Here is a 16,803-nt window from a genome sequence, read left to right as displayed (position 1 = left end):
AACATTGCCACCCCTCATCCAGAGAAGGAGACTGTGTCCCCTCCCCTTGAACCAGGTGGGCTTTTGTAACTGCCTCCGCTCATAGAATACAAAGGAAGTGATACTACATGATTTCTGAGGCTAGGTCATAAAACGCCATATGCTTCTATCTTGTTCTCTGTTAGCTCCTGAAACCCAGCCATCTTGCTGTGAAGAGGCCCCAGCAGCCTGCCGAGAGGAGGCTCATGGAGAGGAACTGAGGCCTTGGGCGCCAGCTCTAGCTGAGCTCCCAGCTGACAGCCAGCACCAACTTGCTAGCCAAATGCATCCTCAACCTCCAGCCGAATCAGCTGGTATTGCCTAGAGCAGAGGTAAGCCTTCCCCACTGAACATACCCCAAATGACAGATTCATGGGCTAAACAAATGACTGGGTGGTTTGTTACCTAACAATAGGAAACAGATGCACCACTCTCCCCCATCCCTCTCCTCCTCTTTCCTCCCAGAGCTGTACAAGAGTCTTGGGGCTTTTCCTAGGCCCAGGCACCGAGGAGACCCTGACACCCATGTTCTTGCCCACAAGGACCTTCAGATCTCCTGCTTTGCCACCTTTGGGGTGGAGAATCTTTGGGAGGCTGGGAACCCCATGGCCATACCCTTTTGAGGTCTTATAACCACCATCTCCCCTACCTCCAAGTTGGCCATTTGATATTTTTTGGCCATGCCATGTGGCTTGAGGGATCTCAGTTCCCCAACCAGCGACTGAACCCAGGCCACAACAGTGAAAGCCTGTAATCCTAACCACTAGGCCACTAGGGAACTCCTTAGAGTGGTTCTTCTTGCCCCTTTTCCTGCCTCCAAAACTCCTGGTTTCACCTCTGGAATGGACTGGAGAATTTCCCAAAAGATGGAAGTAATCTCTCACTAGAGGTGGCTGTGCTCTCTGCCTGGAAAAATGACGGAGGTAAGTCACGGTGAAGCCTGACTCCCACTGGAAGAGAGGAAACGCTGAAAAACCAAGCCAATTTGACATTTCAGTAAATAACTGAGACACACATCTATTCATTGACTGTCCCTTAAGCTCCCATTGTGTGCCCAGCATTATGCTGGGTGCTGGGAAGACAAAGCTGAATGGCAGTGCCACCCACGGACCTGGCAGGAAAGCCACCTGTGTCTACCCAAAGCCTGCACCCCACCCTCCTCCTCCATCATGCTTCAGGTATCTAAAAACCTAGAAATCTCTGCCTAAATGGCCCAAGCCCAGTTTTAGCGCTTACACAAGCGACTTCTCCAGGTCCATCCGTCTGAGGGTACAACATGCCCCCGTGTGCACCCCTAGAGGGGTGACTTGAGTGGTAGCTATAGGCAAAGTGTGTGGACAGAGTTTGGGCATGTGGGCTGGGGTGTTCACAGGCCTGAGTCCTAGGCTACTTGTGACACAGGACACAGATGGTGCTAGGAAGAGAATTAGGGTGGGTGTGCTGAAGACTGGGGTCAGGGCTGACTCACCCCTACACCCACCATGTCCCTGCATAGAATTACAAAGAGTACAAGAATTCTAAATTTCAACATGGCCTTCTCGGTCATTATAAAGAATATTTCTCAAGGCAGGAGAATAGACATATTTTATTTTACAGTCTGTTAAATGTTTAGATATATACGTGGGCCTCAGTTTTCGCTATCAACATGTCAGAGTAGCTCTGTGGAACAGGACCAGTGTCCCAGGCTGTAACTCCTATAGGACACCCTCTTCTATGGGCTGCAGAGGATGGTGGGAGAGTCTGGCAGAGATTCCAGAAGCTGCCTGCAGACTTCCCTGCATGTTGCCCCAGCTGCCTCCATCTCTAATCTGGAGTGACAGAGACAGGAAGGGGTGGCAGATGGGACTCATGTGATCTAATGCCTGCCTGGGGGAAGGGGGGGGTGCTGATGGAATCCAGCTGTTTTGCCACCTGCCAATCACCATCACCAACACCCCCAGCCTGAGGGGAGGGGATCCGGAGCAAGGTAGGAGAGGAAGGTATTTTATGCCCATTTTGCATGGACTGGCTAGGGTGGGGAGCTGGAGTCCAGGCCAAGACAGAATAGCACTGTGGTTCCCGAAGTATGGTCCCTGGAACAGTAGCATCAACGCCGTCCACAGCTTTTTAGGCTCTTGGCCCCTTGCAGGAAAGATGGTGTCCTTCTGTGGGAAGGACAACAGTATGGGACACTTCTGGGCTTAAAGAACTCCCCAGCCCCATCCCCAAGCTCCTCCGGCTTGATGTGGAGATTCTATGAAAGGGACTTTTTACTGGAAAGAAAACATTTATTTATTGAGCATGCACGGTGTCCAAGAGCGGACAAACACTTCACGAGCACTACCACATTTAATCCTCAACAGCCACCCTCAAGATTGGTGTTATTTTTATTATCATGATATCCCTTTGAAGGGCTCAGTCTAGAGAGGTTAAGTACCTTCCTTGCCTTGCCTTGGGTCACAAGGCTCCCAGGAGGCTACCTGGTCTGTGTGATTCTCAGAGCACCCTGACTTCTTCACCTTTATGCTAAACAGTGGTTCTCAAACTGAAGTGTGATTCAGAATCACCATGAAGCCTTGTTAAAGCAAACTGCTAGGCTCATCCCCCAGAGTTTCTTACTCAGTAGATCTGGGATGGGGCCCCCAAACACACATTCCTAACAAGTTTCCAGATGCTGCTGGTCCAAGGACCGTGCTTTGGGAACCACCTTGCTGGGCGGGGATCCAGCTCCCCACCCTACTCCACCCATGCAAAACCGGCATAATCATACCTTCCCCACAATGATGTCCTTGTGAAATGTCAGTGAGATAATGGGAATGAAAGAGCTTTGTCAGCTGCACAGCTCAATGGCTCTGGTCATAACGCAGGGACCTGAGGCTGGTCCCTGGAGTCTGGGTGTATGGAGGGCTGGGATGCAGGTGGGGGTACCACAGCCATCCGGAGATCTTTTGCGGACCATCTTAATTCTGAGCCACTTCTTCTCAAGGGAGAAAGCCAGCTTCTCAGGGATGGACCAGCAGCCCCTCCTGCCCCCCAGCTCATCAACCCACGCCTCCTCCCTTACCTCTGGCAGCCTGCTAGCACTGCCTCAGCAGACGGCTGGTCCGGGCTACTCCTCCAGGGGCCAGTCCAGGCAAGCTGGTGCAGCATCAAGCCTTGTGATTCACGGCCTGGGACTGGGTCCTGCTCACCACGCTTGTGAGACTCAGAGGCCGTGACTTCCCTTCTCTAAGCCTCAGGTTGCTCATTGGTAAAATGGGCGCAACATCTGGATAGAGTTGTGCAAATTCAACGGCCAGTACTTTTAAAGTACTTTTCCAAGCCAGAGCTTGGCACACAGCCTGGTCCCTGGCGAAAGTTCAATCAGTGGTAGCTGTTAGTATTTTCAAAAAGTGCCTGGGCCCAAGCCACCTCCTGGTAGAGGCCCGGACTTGGAACGCAAACCGCTCCCACGCCGTTCCCCGGTTGCACCCGGATACACCCGCCCCGGAATGCCAGCGTGGGTATCCGGAGGCCTGCCTGCCTCGGGTAGGGTTGCCAGGGTAGGGCAGGGCAAGATTAGGGAGGCGGTGAAGCGAGGAAGGGGCGTTCCTGCGGAGAGGCCTCATGCTAGGAGGGCCGGGGGCGGGGATAAGCCCGGAGGAGTGGGAGTCGGAGGCGGGGGTGGTGGGAGGGCCTAGGGAGGTGGCCAGCGGCGCGGGAGGGGCGTGGGAAGGCTGAGGAAGGCCGAGGAGGGGAGGGACCGCTAGGAAGCGCTGAGAGTGAGGTTTCCCACCCGGCAGGGCTGAGGCTCATGCCCACCCAGACAAGGCTTTATCCGGGCAGGGCCCGGGGCCTGGAGGGGTGCAGAGGACCCGGCCGAGGGGGCCGGCCCAGGGAGGGCCCCATCCACAGGGTGAAGTTGGGCCGTAGCCGGGCGGGGCGAGGGGCGTAGCTCCAGCCCCCGCAGGACCCGGGGCGGGGCTGGCCGGTTAGAGCAGGGAGGCCGTAGCGGACAGAGCCCGATCCGGCTGGAAGCCAGTCAACATTCCTCCAGGGTCTGGGGGCGGGGCTGGCGGGCCCAAGTCAGGAGGCCGAGGGGGCGTGTCTGGGGGCGGGGCCTCCGGGGCGGGGCCTGGCCGAGGCCATTGCGTTCCCCGACGACTGCCGGGAGGGGGACGAACGAGCTACTGAATCCAGGGCTGCGCAGTCGGACGCTGACTGGGGCGCGAGCGGGAGACGCCAGGCTTGCAGCGCTGAGCAAAAAGCAGAGCCAGCAGGTGAGAAGGGGGTGGGGGGAGGCCTGCCGGCAATCACGAGCAAAGTTAGTTTTCGTCCCCACTTCCAGAGCTCGCTTGGGCAGCTTTCTCGCAACAAGTGACAGGTCGGGCCACGAAGGCAGCTGGTGGGTGAGAAGGAGCTTAAGTTCCCAAGTCCTGACCCCCAGTTCTCCGGCTCCACCGTGCTCCGGCTGTGTGACCCCGGGCGCGTCCCCCGACCCTGCCCTGGACCTCTCGGGTTCCAGGAAAAGGAAGAGGTTGAACTAGGTGGACTCCGTGTTCTTATTGCCCTTTCTCACTGAAACCCCGGAAGGTGAGGCTGGCAGGTGAGAGCGTACTCAACAGGTGTTCGGATTTCGTCGCCCAGACTACAGTTTGTCTCCCTGCAGAGTGACACTGAGCAAAGCGAACTCTCTGCGAGGGTGAAGCGAATTGCTTTAAAGGTCACACTAGTTCCTCGCATGGGACTTGAACCCACAGGCCTGGGAACCGGGGGCAGAGCCGGGGGCGTGGGATGGATGCTCAAGTCAGGGAGGTTTCAGCCTCCCCTTCCCCCCAACTCTGAGAGCCCAGTAAGACTTGGGGTGGGAAACTCAGCAGGGCATTTATCCCCCTCCCAGGGCTTTTCCAAGTGAGCTGGCTTGGGAGGCCCCTGGCGGAAACTAGGGGACAAGTTCTTATCCGGGTGAGTGGGGAAGACAAGGGAAAACCCCGCAAACATTGGGCCAGAGTCAAGCCCAGAGCCGGGGCTCTTGCTGCATGCCCAGGGTTCCTTCCTTGGGCTGGACGTTTCTGTCCCTGGTGGCGGTAGCTGCTCTTGACAGGGCCATGGTAGTTGGGCAGCCTAGTTCAGTGGTCGAGGACTTGGGACCAACTTTGGATTCCACTCCCCCTTCAAGCTTCAGTTTCCTCATCTGTTAAATGGGGGTAGTGATGGTACTCAATGGTAGTAGTGAGGACTTAATAGAATAATGTGTATATAGTGCTTAGCAAGGCACCAGGCACCCAGTGAGGCCTCATTGTATGACAGCTGCTCTGATGTGGATGGGCAGGTGGTAGACTGGCTTCCTGCCTGGGAATGAGACTGTTTTTGGAGGGCTGGCTGCAGCTCCTCTTGACCTTGTGAGAGCCAAAACTTGCCACCTGCCACCAGCATCACTTTGTCCATTTGGGGGTTAGGGAATGTGTCATCTGGACCAAAGAGTAGCTGAGTTTTCAGTAATATTGCTTGCAGTTGTTAGGTGTCCAGTTAAATAAACCCCCAAATGTTTACTTAGCTCCTACTACATATTAGATGGAGCTGGGTGATACAGAGGTGAGCTAGCCTGTGGGTTCTACCCTTATTCTGAGTTGCTGACAGTGAGGTCCCCATCCTCACCATGCCTCTGCTGGAGAGGATAACTCACACCCAGAGCTCAAGGCCAGATGAGATCTCATGGGTTTGTACTGCTCTGGTGGCCAGAATCCAGCTCTTCCATTGCATGCTTGGCTCGGGGTGGAGGTGAGGGGCAGTGTGGGCACCTTTTATCTGTTTGATCAGGGTTGGGCACTGAAGGTGGCTGGCTCCCTGCCTCTCCTGGGGAGATGAGCCCTACACTGTGGAACCAGCTGGAAAGCACTATGGAACAGAGTTTGACTGAGGGCTGTGCTGTGTGGAGGAAACAGCGTGTGTATGTATGGGAGGATGGTGCTCAGGAGAGGTGAGACGTGGGAGAAAGGGAGGTGGTGAGACTTGAACAGGGCTTTCTGCCTGGGATCCCAAGTCCTGGTTGGGCTTGGATCAACTTGGGGCCCCAGACTCCCCTCTCCAAGCATTTGAGTGGCTTAAGGTTAGAGTTTGGTCTGGTGCGGAGGGAGAGGGGTCAGTAGGTGTTGCCTGTGTGGGGGGCAAGGAGGAGATGCTCATTTCTAACAGTGCTTAGTAAACATCTACTGGAAAGTCCTCCTACCACTCCTCTACCCCACGTGATGAATGACGGACGATGACACACTGACCTCATCCTTAGTTGCTTACCGTCTGGTGAGGAACTTAGACAACGGGACTCTGATAGGAGATAGGTGAAGGGTCAGAGGGATCTTCAGGAAAGCTTCATGGAGGAAGTGGAGTTTTGGGTGGGCCTTAAGGATTGCAAAGGTTTCAGTAGCCACAGCAAATATAGTGTTTTGGGAAGAGGAGGATGCCTAGGGGAAGGCAAGGAGGTCAGTGTGTTCAGGGGATTTTTTTTTTTTCAACCTTTTTTGAAAGTAGCCCACATACTGTATAGCAGACACTGTGAGCACAGCTTCGGTACTTTTACAACCACCAAGATCAGGGTTCAGATCCGATGGGAAAGGGAACCAGAGGGTTCAGGGGATTTTTAGGAAACTGCTAGATTGATCAGTCAATCTGGCTGAAGAGCTGGGACTGTGCAGGGATGGGAAGGGGGAATGGTAGGTTGGATCAACTTGTGGAGGACCTTGAATGCCAAGGTGAGATGTTTGGATTTGATTTGTAGAAAGTGAGGGCTGCTGAAGGTTTTTGAGCAGGGGAGTGACATATTCAGGGTGGCACTTTTGGAAAGACAGTCTTGCCAGATGCACTGGGGTGCAAGACCCAGTGGTCAAGGGATAACGAACCCATGGCTGTGATGATGGGGAAGGAGGGGCCTGGGGGGCTTTGGGGATGTCTGCAGCTGGGGCATAGGAAAGGCTCTGTTGGAGGGGAGGGGGAGCAAGTGTCCCAGTGGGTGCCCTCTGTTGTTTTCGATCCCCCATGGAGCCTAGACCCTGGTGCATAGCAGGTGCTCAGGAAGGTGGCTGGATTGGGTGGGTAAAGGCACTGGGGAGGGTGACAAGTGCTACAGAGTGATAGAGAGGGAGACGCCCAAGAAGGCTCTGTGTTTGCCCATGAAGGGGAGGCCTCTGGGCCGAGTGGAGGGAACTTGAGCCAGTCAGCAGGGGCTGGGGGGGGGGCGGGAGAGCAGGGCAGCTGGAAAGAAGTGCCTGCAGCTCTCCCCTCCTAGTCCCAGCCCAGGGAAGGCCAGGGTGAGAGGTTAGCCAGCGGGGGCACAAATTTCCCACATGCGGCAGGGGGTGGATTTTTGGTTCCTCCAGGGCTCCTCTGAAGTTTCTGCAATGTGGGGCAGTCCCCTCTCTCTTGTGGCCTCAGACTTTTGAACCACTTCCTGGAAGCTCCTCACCCCCTTTTCTTACCCTCCAACCCTGGGGACGCAGCCCCTGTTCACCCTGAGGACCAGACAGCCCCTCCTGGCCCAGGGCAGAGCAGCCCAAGCCCCGAGCATTCCTTTCGATTTAGAGCATCTGGGGCCAGCTGGCACCCCCTGGCTTTGGCTCAGCCTTGACCCCCTGCTCCAAATCTTTAAACCCACTTCCTCCACCCCACGGGAAGCTCAGGGGGCGGTTATGATTTCATGGAAGAATCAAACAGTCAGGAGTTGGCTCTGTGAGAGGCGGGCGGGAGGGAAGAGCCTGGGCCCCTGTTGTGTGACAGGCCGGGGCCGGGGTTGGGGGTCTGGTTTAATCTCAGCAGGAACTGCCCTGCCCACCGGCTTCCCCTCCTCTAAGCCTGGATCTGAGGAGCCAGGAGGGAAGCCTAGAGGTAAACATTGGCCGAGCTTCATGCTACGCTTGCTTCCCTCTTCCCTTCACCCCCTGATGCTGCCTGTGAGGAGGCCAGCCACAGACCCAGGGCCTCTGTGACGGCCCCGCTGGTGTCTGGGGGCTGTCTGGTTCCTGACTCACCCCTGGGGTTCCCCCGACACCGTGGTTTTCCTGTCAGCAGCTGATTCACTCTGTGCTGACATGGAGAAGCAGCTGAGGGGAGGGAAGAGGCCTGTCTTCTGGTTCTTAGAGTTAGTTCCAGCTCTTCTGTTTACAGGCTGTGTGACCTTTCATGAGTTCCTTCTCCTCTCTGGGCTTTCCTTCCCTCCTCTGCTAATGGCCTATTCTTTACTTGGCTCTCAGTGGGTTCTGTAACCTGGACTCTGTTGGGCACATGTGAGTGCACACACACACCACACACACACACATACAACACAGGGTCTCAGTACAGAGTGGAACTGGACAATTCCACCTCCTAACCTTGCCTACCCCTCACCTGAAGCACCCTTGTCTACCTTCTGCCTGTCCACAGATTAGGGAGATGGTACAGCAGGGTGGTGAAGAGTTGGACTTGGAGCAAAATCTTGGCCCTGGCCATTCCTAGCTATTTGACCCTTTCTGGGCCTCAGTTTCTGAATCTGTAAATTGGGGATAATAATGGTAACTACTTCATAGGGTGACGTGAGGATAAAACAAAAAAGTGCATGTGAAGTGCTTAGCAATTTTCTACCTACATATGGTGTGTCCTCCATGAATGAGAGCTGCTGGTGTCCTTATTTTCTGCATCTGGCCAGTCTTCAAGGCTTATACTAGGCTGCTTCTCAGGCCCCCAGAGACATCCCCCAGAGCACCAGCCTTCCGTATGGGCCCTCTGTGCCTCTCCAACGTGTGTGTACGTGCTCCAAGACACCAGTCATTTCCACCTGCGTGGTGCTCTTCCTGGGGGTGGCTGGGTCTCCCCGCCGTGACTGAGCTTCCTGAAGGGAAGTAGGTCTGAACGTCAATGGCAGACTTTCTCCAAAACCCCTCCTTTCCCTTCCCCTCTTTCCTCTGTGCTTGCCTACACTGAGTACTTGCCTCTTTGCTGCTGTTTGGTGGCATATGGAGTATCTCTGTGAACCCTCCCAGCCAGGGACTGCCCCATCCATCTCTGTGTCCTGACTCCTGGTACAAGGCCTGGCCCACAGCGGGCACTCAGGAAATGATGGTTGAATGAATAAGTGATTCTCCTCAGGGTGGCCCAGTAGGACCCAGTTCAGAGCCAGATCCTCGGTGGCTCATTTTGGCAAAGGCGGAGCCAGGAAGCAGGGTCTGGATGCCCCTGCCTTGCCCTTCAGGCCTGCCCGTCCCGTGCCTGCAGCCGGGGTCCGGGGAGGTGGGAATGGTGTGGCTGGCCTGGGATTTCTTCAGCCCGGGCTCCGGCTTCCCTCATGAGGCCCAGCCTTTCCCCTCCTGAGAGGGGAAGAGCCCAACTTCCTCCAGCCCCAGCCTTGTGGGAGCCACTCTGGCCCTTATGAACCCTGACTCAGCCAGAAAAGGTACGTTAAGTCAGCAGTTATTTGTGGAAGGTGCTCCTGCCCCGTGAGGCGTGGGCGCAGGGCTGGGGGGTGGGAAGATGCCCTCAGGAGGCCCACCCCTGACATTATCCCTGGAGACCACCAGGTGGGCAGCTCTGGGAGGCCCCGCCACTCTCCCCTCTGGCTTCTTTCCTGGAAGTGGGAGCTTCTGCCTTTCTTTGGGCCCCACCCCTGACTTTCCCTGCTGTGTCAAGAGGTGATCTGGGGTGGGAGTTCCTGAAGATTCTGGACCTAGGCTCATAGGACCCATGCAGAAAAGTGGACAAAGTGCCGGAAGCTGAGCATTAGGAAGCCTGGGTTCGGCTCCTGGCTCCACTGTGAAGTTGCAGAGTGAGCTGCTCCAGGGGGGTGACCCCCTAGGCCAGTTTGCTTACTCCTCAGGCAGAAATGCTCCAGAAGCCTGCCTGGGGTCCAGCTGGCCCTGGCCCAGGAGAGTGGAGGACGAACCATAGGCAATGTCGTGGACTCTGGAATCAAACCCCAAGGATGATCATTTCTGCCTCTGCTCTTTACCTGCTGGGTGAGGCCTTAGGCAAGTGTCTTAACCCCTCTGTACATCAGTTTCAGCATCTAAACTGGAGTTGGTTATAATACTTACTTCATAGGGTTGTTTGAAATGATACAAATTAATGTATGTGAAGCATTTGTGAGACGTGCCTGGCACATAGTGAGTGCTTTATATGTACCAGATGTTTTGGATAGTGTTGCTATTATTAATAGGAAGCAGGATTTAAGTCTTTGGGGGCAGTCTTTGGTGAATGGCTTGAGTCTGGGAATTTGGAGACCTGGGTTCTGAGCCCAGCTCATCCTTTACTTGCCATGTGACCTTGGGCAAGTTGCAGCCCTTTTCGGGCTGCAAAACTCTATTATCCTGCATTTGCTGCGCTTGGCTTTTGTAAGACAGGCACATGTGATATCACAGTGCGGAGTTGCAGGGTTTTATTCAGGGAAAGGACTTCTGGGTGCCCAGCCTGTTCTCCTGCCCTGAGACAGCCACAGTAGGTGGGCAGGTTCCCACACTGTCACAGAGGTACTGCAGACACAGAACGACAGGGCAGCCCCCCGCAATGGCACTCAACAAGGCTAAAAAGTAGGTGAAACATTTAAATAAACACATAATGGGATTATCTAGATCAAATTACAGACTTTTTTTACTTTTCCCCACTTTCTGAATCTTCTGCAGTAAGCCCATATTATTTTTATGCTCAAGAAAGAAAGAAAGAAAGAAAGAACACACTTATACATAAAGCTATCAAAAAACATACTATATATATTTAAACAAAAATGCATTATATGAACTTGGGATCATATTGAAGTTATTGTTGTTAATAAATCATATTTATTTCAAAAGGGGGTGGGGTGTTGGTTTGAAGTGAATGTGTCAGTTTGTCAAGCCTCACAAGACTGAGGGAGTGTCTTTGGAGGGAGACAAGAGTCAGATTCTGAATGGGAGCATAATCCAGCTTCCATCCTGGTGGACACACCCCAAGTGCTGCCTGATGTTTAGAAAGCTTTTCAACAATCCTTGACGCCGACGGGCTTACTTTCTTCACGTGTAAAATGGGGATAATAATAATACATAATTCAGAGGGGTGCTGTGAAGGTTAAAGGAGCTTCACACTTGTTTAAGTTGAGAGGGAAGCCCTCTTCTGAATTTGGAACCAAGTGAAAAGAACAGTTGACAAAGATGGAGCTCCAAAGGAAGCCCCGAGAACGTGGCTTTAGATCCGGTCCCCAGAGGGCTGGCTAACCGTCTGCCCTGGAACTGGCAGAGTTACGGCCCGGTCACAGGCAACTCTGAACAGGGGCCAGCCTCCCTGCAGGGGATGGTATTAGGCGGAGGAGCAGCCCAGAATGAACACTCCCTGTGGGCAGCCACTGAGCGTGCCCAGTACGTCTCCCAGATGAACCAATCAGATAACCCACTGCTGGGGTCCTGGCCTGAAGTGAAGAAGTGGGTGGAGCGAGGCCTGAGGTGTTCTCCCCGTAGAGGTCCCTCCTCAGGGAAACAGGCAGAGAGAGGAATATGTGTTCCTCCTCGTAACTACAGGGCGCTTCCAATGATGCCTGGTAGGCAAACACTCAATGTTAATTTGACGTTGCTAACAATAATGATAGCAATGAGTAATTCTACTACTGAAGTTGGAAAATTACTATCCCACCGTCTTAGGATATGGAATATTAGAATGTTGTTGCAACGGGACATGATGAGACGTCCTCATTCATAAAGGAAATAGAAACTCAGTGGGGGTAGGGGATGATTGATTTGTCTGAGATCCCGCTGCAAATGAGTGGGTGGCTAGCTAGGCCCTGGGTCACTGACGGTCACGTAGGCAAGTCACCTCCCTGACCCTCTGACCTCTCTGAACTCACAGCAGAGGAGTAACTGCGGCAGGAGGCTGTGTCATTCAGGGGCTCTCAAATGCCCCTCTGATCCCCTCTCTCACCAATTTCGATGAGGATTAAATGAGATAACGGCTCTGGGTAAAATGCTTAGTGGTGGGCCCAGCACGTAATACTGCTTCCATACAAGCCAGAGGATGATGAGGGTGATAGTGATGAATCAAGGCTGAGCCTTCCACCCCTTTGAGGAAATGACAGAGTCCTCCTCCCCAAAGACCGAGATCCCCGGTCCGGAGTGAAGGAGCTTTCCAGAGCTGTTTGGAGATCTGGGGGTCAGGAGGACCTTAGACCTCTATGGGCCTGGTCCTCTATAAGACTGTCTGAGCCCAGCCTCGACCTGGGTGCTTTTGGCTTAGTATGAGGGCAAAGTTGGGGGCTTGTGACTAGATGCACAAGATCGTAGTCTTGTGGGCAGCATTATAGTTCATTGAGTCAACCTACCTACTCGGTCCGATCCCATGGACGACATTCAGCCTTTGCTCGCACACCTCAAGGCTTGGAGAGCTCACTACCTTTCATGTCTGGACATATCTGACTCTTTAAAAATATTGTGTAGAATTTGAACAAACCCACTCTCCCTTCTACTTGTTGGTCCTGATCATGCGTTGGGGACCACTTGGGGACCATGTAGAGTATGATGGCTCTCTGGGTGTGGGGGAGGGTAACCAGACCTCCCTTGTAGCGCCCTGCCCCACCCTCAGGCCAGTGATTCTGATGTAGCAAAGAGACATTTCTGTCAACTTTTTGTTGTTGTTTATTTTACTAATTTTTATTGGAGCATAGTTGATTTACAATGTTGTGTTAGTTTCTGATGTACAGCAAAGTGAATCAGTTATACATATACCCACTCTTTTTTAGATTCTTTCCCCATTTTGGTCATTACAGAGTATTGAGCACTGTTCCCTGTGCAATACAGTAGGTTCCTATGAGTTATCTATTTTATATATTGTAGTGTGTGTATGTCAATCCCAATGCATTTCTGTCAACTTTTTAAAAAAGCCTTCATCTCTACCTGAACCAATGGGCCCTTTAAAAAAAGGCCCATTGAAGAAATAGTTTTGTGGGAAAAGTTGGAGGGTGAAGAACAGATGCAAAGGAGGAAATAACCGCTCAGGGATGTCCTGTGAACAGTTTGGTGTTCACACAAACACACACACACACACACACACACACGATTGGGATCATACCCTATGAACCACTTCCTGTGCTGCCACTTTTAGGTTAACATTGTAGAGGGAGGATTTTTCCACGTTATTCAATATTCTTCCACAGCGTGTTTCCCGGCTCCCTAGTATCACACCACGTGGATCTGCCGTGACCCAGTTAAGCATTCCCCTGCTGTTGCACACTTAGGCTGTTTAGAACTTTTCATTAGTACCCACATTGCTATAGTGACCACCTGGTCCATACGTCTGTTTTGTTCTCAACTTTAATGATCTTCACAGACTGAATTCTTCGAAGTGGCTGTCTCGTCAGATGGTTTTTAAACTCAAGGTCCAAGGACCAGATTCTTGGGGAAAAGCCCTTTCCCCAAGCGTGTACCCGCACATGTAGCTCCAGCTCTCCTGGGGCGAGAGGCACTGTCTGTCCCTCGGTGCTGGTTAGCAAGCTCACGGAGGGAAGGGGGCAGGCTCTTGGGGCGTGTGTGGGTGCACAGGAGTCAGACAGAAAGAGAAGGACAGATATGGAGGAGCTTTTCCTCCTCCATTGTAGTCTGACTTTGGACCCTCCTCCTCTCCGGGAGCCTGCAGTGTCATTAACTAATTATGGGATCTTTACTCTTTAATGACCTCTCTCCATGGTGACTCCTTCCTCCCCAGCAGCCTTCTGGGAGCCAGGGAAAGTGAGATGAGTCGGTAGGAGGAGGTTTCTCTGGAGTAGGGCTGGGGGGTCATGGGCTGGTGCAGTGGTTCTCAAACCCTGATATACATCAGAGTCTCCTGGAGGGTTTGTTAAAGCACAGATCATACCCCCAGAGTTTCTGGTTCCATTGGTCTGTGGTGCAGCCTAGGAATGTGTGTTGCTAACATGTTCCCAGGAGATGCCGCTGCTCTGGGTGTGGGACCGCACTTTGAGAACCAGTGGAGTAGTGGATTGGGGCAGGGGAGGCTGTGTAGTGAATTTCAGCTCCTGGGGCTGCTGCCAGTAGGAACCTTGCCTTGTTTAATAAAGGCTCGTGTAAGATCTGAACTCACCTTCCCCCTACCCCCACTTCATCACCCCTTCTCCAGTATGCACTGTTATATAGCCATGTGCAAGAGGATAAGATGATTACCACCATCCCCATTTTACAGAAAGGAAAACTGAGGCTCTGACAGGCGATCTCATAGATCCAAGGATGCTCTGAAAGCCAGCAGGAGCGCTAATACAGGACCCCTGGCCTTGTCACCTCTCCCTGCTCCTCCTGAATCTCACTCCCCCCGCCCCACCCCAACACACACACACACTCTCTGTGCTTACCTCATGCAGGTGTGCTGCAGGAGCAGAGGTGCCTTCCCTGAACCCTGTGCCTGCCCTGGGGGACTCCAAGTGAGGGGGCTGGGAAGGCAGGTTCCCCATCATCTCTGAGCCAGGGTCTTGCTCTACTTTTTACCCCCACTAACCATTCAGCAACGTGATCTTCTTCCGAGATCCAGTGTTCTCCAGCCAGTATATGTTCCCAGTTATTGTTCTGGGCCGCTTTTCCGGGAGGCTAGAAACTTTCTCTGGTTGAGCCTGGGCGCTGTGTGGCGGGCACAGCAGAGGGAGGGGAGAGAACCCTCACCTGTTGAGCATCTGATGTGTGCCAGGCCCAGCCCTGGGCACTTTGTAGCCGTGACGTCAGGTCATCCTGCCAGCAGCACCCTCCCCCCAGCAGAGGTTATCATCAGCCCCCATTTACAGATGAGGGAACTGAGGCTCCCAGGGCTGAAATGACTTGCCCAACGTCACAGCTGAAGGAGGCAGAGCTGGGCTTTCAGTTCCAATCTCCAAGGCTGGGCCCCCTGGTCTGGCATGGCAGCGGATCCTGGATGGAAGGAGCTGGGACGTGGGAGACTCAGCCTGTGCTCCACCACCATCCATGCAAAGAACGTCAGCCCGAGGGGCAGGGCCCCCTTGGGACTCAGGGTCTTGCAGTGGGAGGACCCTGGCCCAGCCACCAGGAGACCCAGTTCAAATCATGCGTCATTCACCTCATAATGATACCTTATGCTTTATAGCTTTTAGCAGTGGACATTTTCTCACGTACTTACTCCTGCAAGCCTCCCAGCACCTTATGAAATAGGCAGGGAGGGTATTATTACTGAGCCCATTTTACAGATCACGACAGAGGCTGTGAGTGAGATGCCCAGGATCCTACAGCTAAGGAGGGGATAGAGCCAGGACTTGAACCTGTGCTGTCTTTGCTCCCCATCCTGAGCCTGGTCCATCACCCCAAGCTGCATCCTAAGTAAGGAGGGAGAACTCTGGGCTCCTTTCTATTCTCAGCTCAGGATTGGGGATCCCAGGGCTCTTAGTTGGGGTGGTGGCTCTTGGGTGCCAGGGGCCCAGGACTCCAGGAAAGGCTGGCCGGAGATCCTCACTCTGGGCCAGAAACCGTGGGGAAGGAAGATAGGGTGGTCCAGGCTGCCCCTGTTACCGGTTCCTGCCCAGACCCGGACATCTGAGGTCCCTGGTGGGAAGGAGGTTCTGGCCAAGGTCCCCCTCCCACCTCAGCTCCTCATTGCTCTGAGGACTGTGCCTGCCCTCCCGATACATGATACAGAATTTTCCAGACTCTCAGGCCTCGGTGCCGCTGCCCTGTGGTTCTGCCTGAATGCCCTCAGCTCTTCCCTTATCTCCTGATCTGCGTCTTCCTTGTCCCTCCAGACCCAGTTCTAGTTGCCTTCTTCCCTGTGGCCAAGCCAACTCAACTGTCTTGGGTTCTGTCCAACGGGTAAACTGGCTAGCAGGGTTAGATAACTCACCAGGGTGGCCATGAGAGCAGGGACTGTGGTTCCTTTGGGCCCAAGCCCTGGGGGGTCTGTCAGGCTGGCGGGGCTCAGGGCGCTGGGTCTGCATGGGCCGGGGACAGCTCAGTCCCTCAGGGTCAGCCTCAGACCTGTGACTCATACTTTTCTCCCACCCCGAGCAAGCCACTTCTCTTCTCTGACCACTGGCTTCTTTATAAAAATAAGAAAGCTATCTTCCTCACTGGCCACTGTGAGGCTGGCGTGAGGTGCAATATGCAAAACACCTGCCGCTGACGTCTCGTGGGTTTGAGGTGCTCGGGAAGTGCAGATCCCTCCCCTTGCCTGCAATCAGCTTGGGTTTCATTCCTCCTCCACCCACCCAACCCCCTGGGATGCGTGTCTGGTTGGGCATTGGTGTCAGGCCTGAACTCTATCTTCTCTAGCTGGGAGGTATTCTAGGCAGATAACAGGGGAAGGATTGGGCAGAGGGACAGAATTAGCTCCAAACAGGCTCTGCCAGCCTCACGTTGTGACCCTGGGCACAGTACCTCCTGGGCCTCAGTTTCCAGGTCTGTGGAGGGGGCATACGCCTCTGACCTGTGTTCTCAGGGTCACACAGGGCTTCCTGGGAGAGCTGGAGGAGTAGGGGTGGGAATCCAGGTGACCTGAAGTGCTGCGTGCTCCCTCCCAGGAGCCTGGAGTCGGCCAGTCAGTTCATTTCCATGTCCGCTTTCCTGCTGCGACGCAGACAGCCCCCTTTCCCTCTGGCCACCTGGAGGCTCACCAGGCTGCTGTGCTCTTGGCTCTGGGCCCGGCGTGCGGGGTCACCATCCGTCTGGGCTCGTTTCTTCCTGTGCAGCGCAGGGAGCCGGCCCAGGCCTGAAGCCCTGCCTGACTCAAGGTCCCTGCGCTGAGAACTCTCAGAACTCCACCCCTGGCCCCTGGGGCTCACTGGGGACACAGACCCCTTCCGGTAGCACCAAGCCCCTTTCCTTTCCATTTCTGTCTGTCTGTCTGCACACACTCCTTCTCCCA

General features: G+C 54.0%; 1 protein-coding gene across 3 annotated transcripts in view; it reads left to right on the top strand.

The window, feature by feature from the left end:
- Nucleotides 1–4,109: 4,109 nt before the first annotated feature.
- CD82 (CD82 molecule) overlaps nucleotides 4,110–16,803 on the top strand; it is a 51,141-nt gene continuing 38,447 nt past the window's right edge. For 2 of the 3 annotated variants that reach the window (XM_007181110.3, XM_007181108.2), the window contains exon 1: nucleotides 4,110–4,256. The gene's annotated coding sequence lies outside the window, so the exon portion shown is untranslated. The remainder of the gene's footprint in view (nucleotides 4,257–16,803) is intronic. The other variant, XM_007181109.2, reaches the window with a different exon arrangement.

Source organism: Balaenoptera acutorostrata, chromosome 9 (genome assembly GCF_949987535.1).
Source record: "Balaenoptera acutorostrata chromosome 9, mBalAcu1.1, whole genome shotgun sequence".
Taxonomy (NCBI): Eukaryota; Metazoa; Chordata; class Mammalia; order Artiodactyla; family Balaenopteridae; genus Balaenoptera; species Balaenoptera acutorostrata.
This window is presented reverse-complemented; position numbering and strand designations above follow the sequence as displayed.